Below are 8,578 nucleotides of genomic sequence, written 5' to 3' on the forward strand. Positions count from 1 at the left end.
ACAGTATAAGCAAGTAATTTTGCAAATAATTTTTTTAACCTATTAAATTGAAAAATTGTTGCAAGTCACATATACTATATTATGAAGCAATAGTTAAAGATCAAACAATGTTTTCATTGTAAAAAACGAATTAATTTATTTAAAATAGATGAATAATTGACTGAGATAAAAAATGTCCTAGTGAGGCAACTAAGTTTGCGCCAGAAATGCGTCAGCTAAGGTTTAATCGCGCAGAGCGAAATTTCTTATACTAACTTACAGTAAGAATAAATCTGGCGATATATAAACATCTATATAGCGCCTTAAACAAGGCACATTTTGATTATCATTGTATCATTTAAAGAGCTCGTAATTGAAACATTTCTTAGATATTTTTTCCAAGTATAAAACGTCATGAATAATTTCGATCTGTTTATGATTATATTTGTTTACTGATACGTGAAGTATCATAATTTGAATCAGAGTATTTATTTTCGTTTTTCAGATTGCGGAAATGACAAGACCCTAATCATATATTGTTATAATATATAAAATTAGAATTTTATATAATGTGATGTTCAGCTCAAGTTTGTTAAATAAATTAATTTTTAGGATTAAATGAAAATGAATTTATTTTGAACACATCTGTTGTGAACTAATATATTTGAAGAAATTAATTAGATATTGGCATTTCAAATGAAACTATCGCACAGAATGAAAATAATCGAATGATGCTTTTACATTTTCGATGTAGCAACGTTGATAAAACACAATAAAGTTGCAAAAGCACGCAATAATGTATTCACTGTTATAAATGAGCATGACAATTGTTAAAGTGAAGAGAGCGCGTCGGTTTGCGTTGCAGTGAAAGCGCGTAGTATTACGGCGAATAGTTTTAAAGGTGAGAAATGGCTGAGCGCTATGACAACGGTAACAATAATGAAACGAGAGTAATCGTTTGAGCGAACAGGATGTTTGTCGCGGCGAGAAAATAGTATTGCAGCCGCAAGTTACAGGTAGACAGGTAAACTGAAGCGGTTGAAAAAGAGAACGACGGAGAGAGTGAGGGGTGGGGAGGGAAGGGAAAGAGGGATAGAGCAGCGGCGAGGATGGAAGTGTACAAGGACGGCAGTGAAATTGAAAAATAGTGCCCGGGGCTGAGGCGTCGCTCACAGTGACGAGCCGCTAGCAGCAAATGTAACGCATGAATTAACGAAATAATTGATTCCACGTACACACGTAGCTTGGGATGCTGCAGCGTTACGTATATACCCTACGTGCATGCTATACTCGTACTGCAGCGACTGGCAAAAAATATGCAATCGGCCAGAATTCATGGCAAGTCCGCGCGCCCGCGCTCGTCAAAATTCAATTTTGATGAAATGTTGCAAACGCTCAATCCAATAGCCCACGCAAAATTGACTCCTTTACATTCTTCGATTCCATTAGTCAGCAAATCTTGCGTGCAGGATATTCCATTATAATCGCAATATACGCCGCTTCTGCGTATAATAATTCAATGCGCGCGCGAGTATTCATTTTGGAGTAAATATACGAGTACAGCGACCGCTGTCAGCATGCGTCTTCCTCGCAATCATTAACAGCGCCTCGTCGAGAGCTATTGCGGGTAGAGCAGAGGCCATTTGGTCCATTAGACCTAGAGGCCGAGCGCCGAACCCGACGATCTTCAAGTCCCATGGAAAATAACATGTTTTGACACTGCCTGCGCTGACAAGGCGAGTATCGCATCTACGGCTCGCCAGTTGGAGCGCCAATTTGCGATTTTCTTCGTCGCTGCCAACGTCACCAAGAGTTTCGAACAGATCGATTCTCACTTGAATAATTTGCATTTTATTCGAAAGGATTGGATTAGTATTTGTCAACGCTGCGAGCTATTGCGTGGAGCGAACGGCGTAAGAAAGTGCATTTCGTGGATTGTTCGATCGAACGAGGCGCTAAAGCCAAAGAACGAATTGATCGTTGATGGGAAATAAATACAAGTGGCGAGGATGCGCGACTGCATGCGGATCGTTGACAAGTGGAAGGGAGGATTGGCGGGGTGAGCCAGAGGAGAAAGTGCGGCCTGAGAAAGTTTGTCGGCTAAGCCCATCGGGAGAATTAATATCTCGCATTTGTCCGCTCGATATGTTTTCAGCTATGGAGCGTGCACATGTCGACGATGAACGCGCGTTACGTAGGTAGAGCAGAGAAGGAAGGGCAGGAGGGTGCGATCGGAGCCAGTCGACGCGGCAAAGCCGTCAGTGCGCGCGTAGCGCGCGGCCTGTTAACGCCCCTAAACACTGTCACAACATGCCTCCTTGGCATTGTAGCAGTCGGCGACCCATTGACGGCTGCTCATAAATAAAAGCTCGCGCGTAATAAGCGAGGAAGGCGGCCCGATTAGCTCTGCCCGCGGAGGTGAGCCGCGAGACGGGCCAAGAGCGCGGCCACCGATGCGGGCGAGGGCTGGCGAAGGCGCACCGCCGCAGCCCGCGGGCCGGCCGGGCGAGAGCCGAGAGGCGAGCGGCCTAATCGGATTTGAGTGTGCGATAAATAGGTGGACAGCGCGGCTAACGAGCGTGCGCGGCGCGCGTCTCATTGTCGGCGCAATAGCGCGCTCCGTCCCCCGAGCGCGCCGCGCCGAACGGGTGCTGCGCGCGGCCATCTATCAGCATCAACGTCGCCTGCCCGCGCCGCACAATAAACAGCCCCGGCGAGCGCACCGGCCGATCGATGGCGCAAAAGTTCAACAAGCGCGCCCGAAGCCTGTTGACGTTCGCGAGCCTGTGTTTACCTTGCCTACCCGGCCGCAAGAATAACTCGCATGCACGATGCAAATGAAAGGCTGCGCGCCGTCGAGCGAGCCCCGAATCGGCGCCCAAATGGCCGGCAGTTGGCGTGCCTGATTATTGAAATCGAAGAGAAACAACGAGTACGGCGGCTCGGGATGAATGCATGGAGTTCGGCGTACCCTCGCGCGAGTATCGCCGCGCTGCCGCCTACCGAGCCGCCAAGGGGCTCCCACCTGGCGCAGAGCGCCTCGCAGTGGCTAATCAATCGGTGCTGGCCCGCGGGTCGAGGGACTGCGCGACGGCGGCCCGCGCACGCGGCGAGCGGCCCCGTCGCCTGGCTCGCCTGGCCGCGCGCCAGCTCGCGCCGCTCGAATGCGCCTCACGAGCGTGTACACGCTGCAACTGGTAAACGCGCTTGCATGCACTGCCGCCAGTCGAACATGCGTGGCAGGAGGCACTACACGAGTTCGCGCTGCTCCCGGCGCGCGCGCGAAAAACTCTACACGCCCTCAAAAAAGTGATTGATGTTGCGCGAATTAAACTCGCGCAATTGCCATCAATTATTCACGAGCTATTTATTGACGAGGCACTCGTGTTTTATCTCTCTCTCTCTCTCTCTCTCTCTCTCTCTCTCTCGTTTCGAGATCGCGCCGCGCGAGTTTTGAAAAGGCTGGCGCACGCGGGGAGGGAAGGGGCTCGTGTATATATACAATAAAACGTGAGAACAGTGCGCGCCATGTGCTCGCGCTCGCGCCTGCTTGCATGATAAATGTTACGATTTAAAATCGAAATTTCTCTCCGGCGCGTCGACGTTTGACTAATGGTTCGGCATTAACTGCCGAGGCATTGCGCTCGCCGGAGCAAGAGTCCGGATTTTTCCAAAGTACGTTCACCTCTGGCGGGGCCCCGCCGGCTCTCGGCACGCCGGCGAGCCGATAAGCGGTCGCGGGCCCGGGCTGCTCGGTCGGCCGCCACGTCCTCCCGCTAGCGGCGGCCACGCCGAGGCGCACCTGCGCGCAGCTATCGCTGGAGCGCACGGCACAACAAAGGGGCCAAGGAGCGTAAGAAGGATCTGTCATCGTTTAGCGCCGCTTTAGCGCTCGCGCGTGATTGATCGGTCCGCGCGCCAGCGGAGGCTGCGCCCCTGGAGTGGCAGCGGATCCGCAGCCTGGTCGCAGGGACGAGCGCCGCACTGCCTCGGCCGAGGGCCTCGCGCCTCGAGTGCCCGCCAATGATAATCTTTTAATAAGCCCACTCGGCTTCATTATCATATTATTAAAAAAGCCAGCGCGAGGCGTTATTGGAGCGGCGGTCGGCCCCCCTCCGACCGCCTGCCGGCGCTCTGCCGGCCGGCCGATCCGGCGACGTCGAGCGCGGGGGCGGGACTGGCTGCGAGGGCACGCCGGCGCGCCTGCGCGAGCCTCTGCCGACGCGGCTCCGCCGTCTCGCTCCGGCCTGCTCCGGCCCGCGCCGGCCACAGGCGAGCAGCGCCTTCGCCCGCGGTAGTCGCTGCGCGCAGGCCTGCTCGATAACGACGCCAGGTGCGCGTGGCACGCGGGCAGAGGCAGGCAGCGAGGGAACAGGGCGCATGCGACGCGCGATCCGGCCAGCCGTGGCGAATGCGCGTCGTTAGCGACTCGGCGGCGGTCTTGGCATCGCCGCCGCGGAGAGGCGCGAGGCTCCTCGTTAAATAGCGCTCGCGAGCGGCGGCTCTCGGCGACGATGTCTTCATAAGCGCGTCCGATCAGCCTTTGTCCGACTCGGCGCGGCTGCTAACGAGGCGTGCCGGTGTCGCGCCGTTGCGCGCTGCAACGCAATCGGACGAATGCCCTCGGGCGTGCGTCGAATGACGGATCGAGTTTCGCTTGAAAACTGGAACGAACGAACCCAGCCAGTCGGCCGATGATGGATCGCTGCTCCGCTGCAGCCGACGCCTGCTCCGGTCGGCCTTGCCCTTGCTCCGCGGCCGCCTCGGCGGTGGACCGGTGACTCGGCGCGGGGCCCGAGCCAGCACCGCGCACCGGAGTGCGGACCGCGAGGATCGCTGCCGGGACGAGCCGCCGATCATCAATCACCGCAGTCACTGCGCGCCAAAACGCGCTCTCATCGTCGTGATTCGCGTGCCCATTCCCACTGCAAGCTCGCCGCCCGTGCACTCGCGCGACCGCGCCGTCCGTCGTCGCGCTCCTGCCTTTGTGCGCGCCGCAGCTGCGCAACGCTCTCTCGACGATACGTTTGCCATTGTAGGCTCGGCTCCGCATCTCGCTCGAGCGAAGTGTCAGCGCGGCGCTCGCTCGCAGTCTCGCCGAAAGAACTTGCGGGGGCGGCGGGGAGGCGCGGGCGGCCGAGCTTCCGTGCCTTTGCGCACGGGCAGCCGGCGAATTCGTTGGGCGCGGGCAATTTCAAAGTTGAATTAGAGCGAGCGGCAAAGGGCAAAGACCGAGGCGCGCGTGCCAGCGCCGACAAAAGCCCGGCGTCTTCTTTATTTGGCGTGCGCCTTCCGCGGCACGACAGGCCAAACAAGCCGCAGGGAACACGTGTGCGCAGGGATAATATTGCGCGCGTCACTCAAAGCCGTGCACTCGGCCGGTTTGCGCTTTGGCGCCCGACGCGCTCGGCTACGCGTCTCGCGAACCCACGCAAACGATAGCGGTGCAGTCGGCGCGACTGTCCGGTAGCCGGCTTCACGGGCGCGAAAGAAATAGTCCACGGCACGAGGTATAAATGTAGCCGAGGAAGGCCGAGGATGTGTATAGCTTCGGCCATAAATCCGACAACTTTATGACAGCTAGTTGGCGGTGTACTTGGGCGAGCCGTGCGGGGAGACAGAGTCGACTCGTGTTTGTCGAGATTAGGCCCGCTTTGAGTGTTCCCTAATCCTGTTAAAATGTTTGCCCACAAAGGCGACCAAGCAAGCTAGTCCGGGGCGCAGAGGGAGGCACGCCGCGCTTGTATTTGCGCAGCTTGGTCAAACAAAAGCGCGTGCAGCTCTTTTGCCGCGTCTGCCGCGGCGCGGCGGCGCATCCCTGGGACTCGCGCGGCAGAGCGAGCCGAGGCGAGGCACAGCGGATAGCTGATCGCGCGTGGGCTGCGCAATGGCCATCCTGGCTCGCTTGCGCGTGACAGGTGCGGCGCGTCTTGGCTGCAATCGTCCGATTGTTACTCGGCGATTGGGCGTGCGGTCTATCGCGCCTGCAATTACGATCGATCGGCCTGCGTCGCCGAGAGGCAGGCCGGCGCAGCGGACTGCCGGAGACCGAGCGGTAGCGGCGACAGCTAATGTGTCATCATAAAACGCTCGCTTACGTGTACCTTTGTATACAGCGCGCAGTCGAGGATAGACATTATTGGGCGCGCTTTATACTGCCTAACTCGACACGCAAACTGACTGATGATGACTGTCGACAAAGCCGGCTCCTCTTGCGTCGTCCAAGAGAGGGAGCGCGCGCGCGAGAGAGAGAGAGAGAGAGCGAGAAAGAGAGCGAGAAAGAGAGAGAGAGAGAGCTCGGGGAGAAAAGTGGGCGGCCAGCTTTTTCCAAAATCCAGCGAAAAGGGGGCAGTTTGACGAGGGAAGCAGCGCGCCGACTTTTTTATTCCACTTTTTTTCGCCTTATTATTTCTCTTTTTGGCAGATGGGGTCAAGTCTCCATTGTCGGCACGCACGCGTGTTTATTACCAGTTCACTACTAATGCTACTAAAGCGCCACACTGCGAGGCATCGTCGCCGTTACATGGCCCATTTTTTTGGCTGCTTCGTGTCGCGCCATTTCGCTTCGTGTTAACTTGCTCCAATAAATCGTCGGCCGCAATCCTGCCTCGTTGCGCCTGACGCCAGGCGCTGCGGCTTTTCGACAAACGAAAAAACGACGAGACACAAACAAGCGGAGTATGCAAGTGCGACGAGCGCGCAAGCCGGTCGAGTTGGAAAGTGGCGAACGACGGCATTACCGGCGTTACGAGCGCGTGTCGAGCAAGGCCATCAAGCCAGCGGAAGACTAGCTGGGGACAAGCAGCAAACAGCAGCAACGACCGCTACAGAGAAGCAGCAAATGTGGGAGCTGCAGTAATTGAAATGTAGCGTGCATGGAGCAGCGGAGAGACGATAAAATGCCAAGATGGAGGAAGCTGCCGAGAGGCAGCGCTGAAAGTGGAAAGTGGAAAGTGTGGCTGGGGCGTTGGAATTAGAGAGGGTTGGCGGCAGAGTCGCGCGTACGTATATTAATACGGACGCGAGAGCGCGAGAACTGGGAGACACGCGGAAACAAGCAGAGGGCAGAGCGAGAGTGCGATGTCTGCCGGCGACATGGTCAATTAGCGAGGGCGCGCTTAAAAACAGCGGGGCGCTTTTCCCTTGATATATACTTGATCAGCCTTTGCTTTGGCGCGCGACAATTGCATTATAATACCTTTGGCGCGTCTGCCACAGACCGGATGACTGCGCCGCTCCGGCGGGGCGCTGCGATTGCGACGCGCGAGGCTCTGCCGACGGATTTGGACACTTGTCACAAAAGGGCCCCGAGAGCTCGTCCAATTGTGCTCGCTCGAGCGACTCGCTGGAGCGCGATGCTGTGCAAGTCGTGCGTCTGAGGCGCGAAGAGGCAGCTGTACGCGTCGATTAATTAGCCCAGGCGTGAATGCCCCACCACCAGGTGTTTTAAAACGCTCGCTCGGTCCGCATCTGATACATTCGAGTGGCCTATACCACTGGCAAATATCCTCGGTTTATCCGCACGATTAACCAATTAACTGCCTCTATGCGCGCACTGTCGAATCAGCATAATTCCTTAATTACCGACAGACTAACTGCACCATTCATAAAAGGCCCATTTGCATAAACTGCCTACAGTGAGAACTCGACACGACTCGCGCGCGCGCACGAGAGAGAAAGAGAGACAGTGAGAGAGACAGACGCGACTCCCGGCACTATACTGAAAGGCTCCTTCTCCTGCATTCACCTCGGATCGCGCGTCTAATACGCTCAGCTGCTGTTCGTATCGCTTCAAGCCTCGCGCTCATCAGCTCTGATAAAAATGCAATCACAAGCGCCGGTGCTATCGGATTTTCTCGTTATTGCGCAGATTAAATCGGCAGGTCGTTGCACTTCGTCTCCCCTTTCGAGCCGACATCATTAATTTGTCGCTAATGAAAGCTGCACAGCAAAATCAATGATGCGTAACGTACCGTTATCCTAAACTTGCCTGTCTCAATTGATACATCTTCGTCGATATCAGTGATGGTATTCAACATATGTGTGGAATCATTCACGATGTGCTACTGTCACTCGTGCCCTGACTGCCCATTTGACAAAATTCCGAGTTATGCCTTATGTATTGACTTACGATTAGCTTCAATAAGCATACGCATTTCAATGCTTATGCCTCATTAGGCTTTTGCCGAGGAAGTGATGAACGTAGCGAGCTACTCGAATAGGCTGTTACGAAAAGCGTCCGAGAGATAATGGTCGTATGTTCGTAAAATCTTGTCAGGGCGTCTCTCGAGAAATCGTTCAAAGAACAAGAAATCAGATATGGCTCTTCCGCTCACACGCAGAGTCCACACAGTCCATGAGTTTGGAGAAGGGGGCGAAAGCGATACGAGCTTCTATTTGGTCTGCCATTTGTAAGTGCAGATCGCAGCAGCATTACGCGCTCTCTTGTAACACGTGGCCCTTTAATCACTGCTTGTTTCTTTGTCAGCATCGATTGCAGGATTTCGAAACTGTACGATGCTGGCTTCTTTTCCAGAACTCCCATGGTCAGTATATACAAACTTCCGAGCAAAACAACTACCGACAAGTAACAAAGTAA

The sequence above is a fragment of the Phymastichus coffea genome, unplaced genomic scaffold (assembly GCF_024137745.1).
Source record: "Phymastichus coffea isolate CEN01 unplaced genomic scaffold, Cenicafe_Pcof_1.1 PCOF00003, whole genome shotgun sequence".
In the NCBI taxonomy this organism is placed as follows: domain Eukaryota; kingdom Metazoa; phylum Arthropoda; class Insecta; order Hymenoptera; family Eulophidae; genus Phymastichus; species Phymastichus coffea.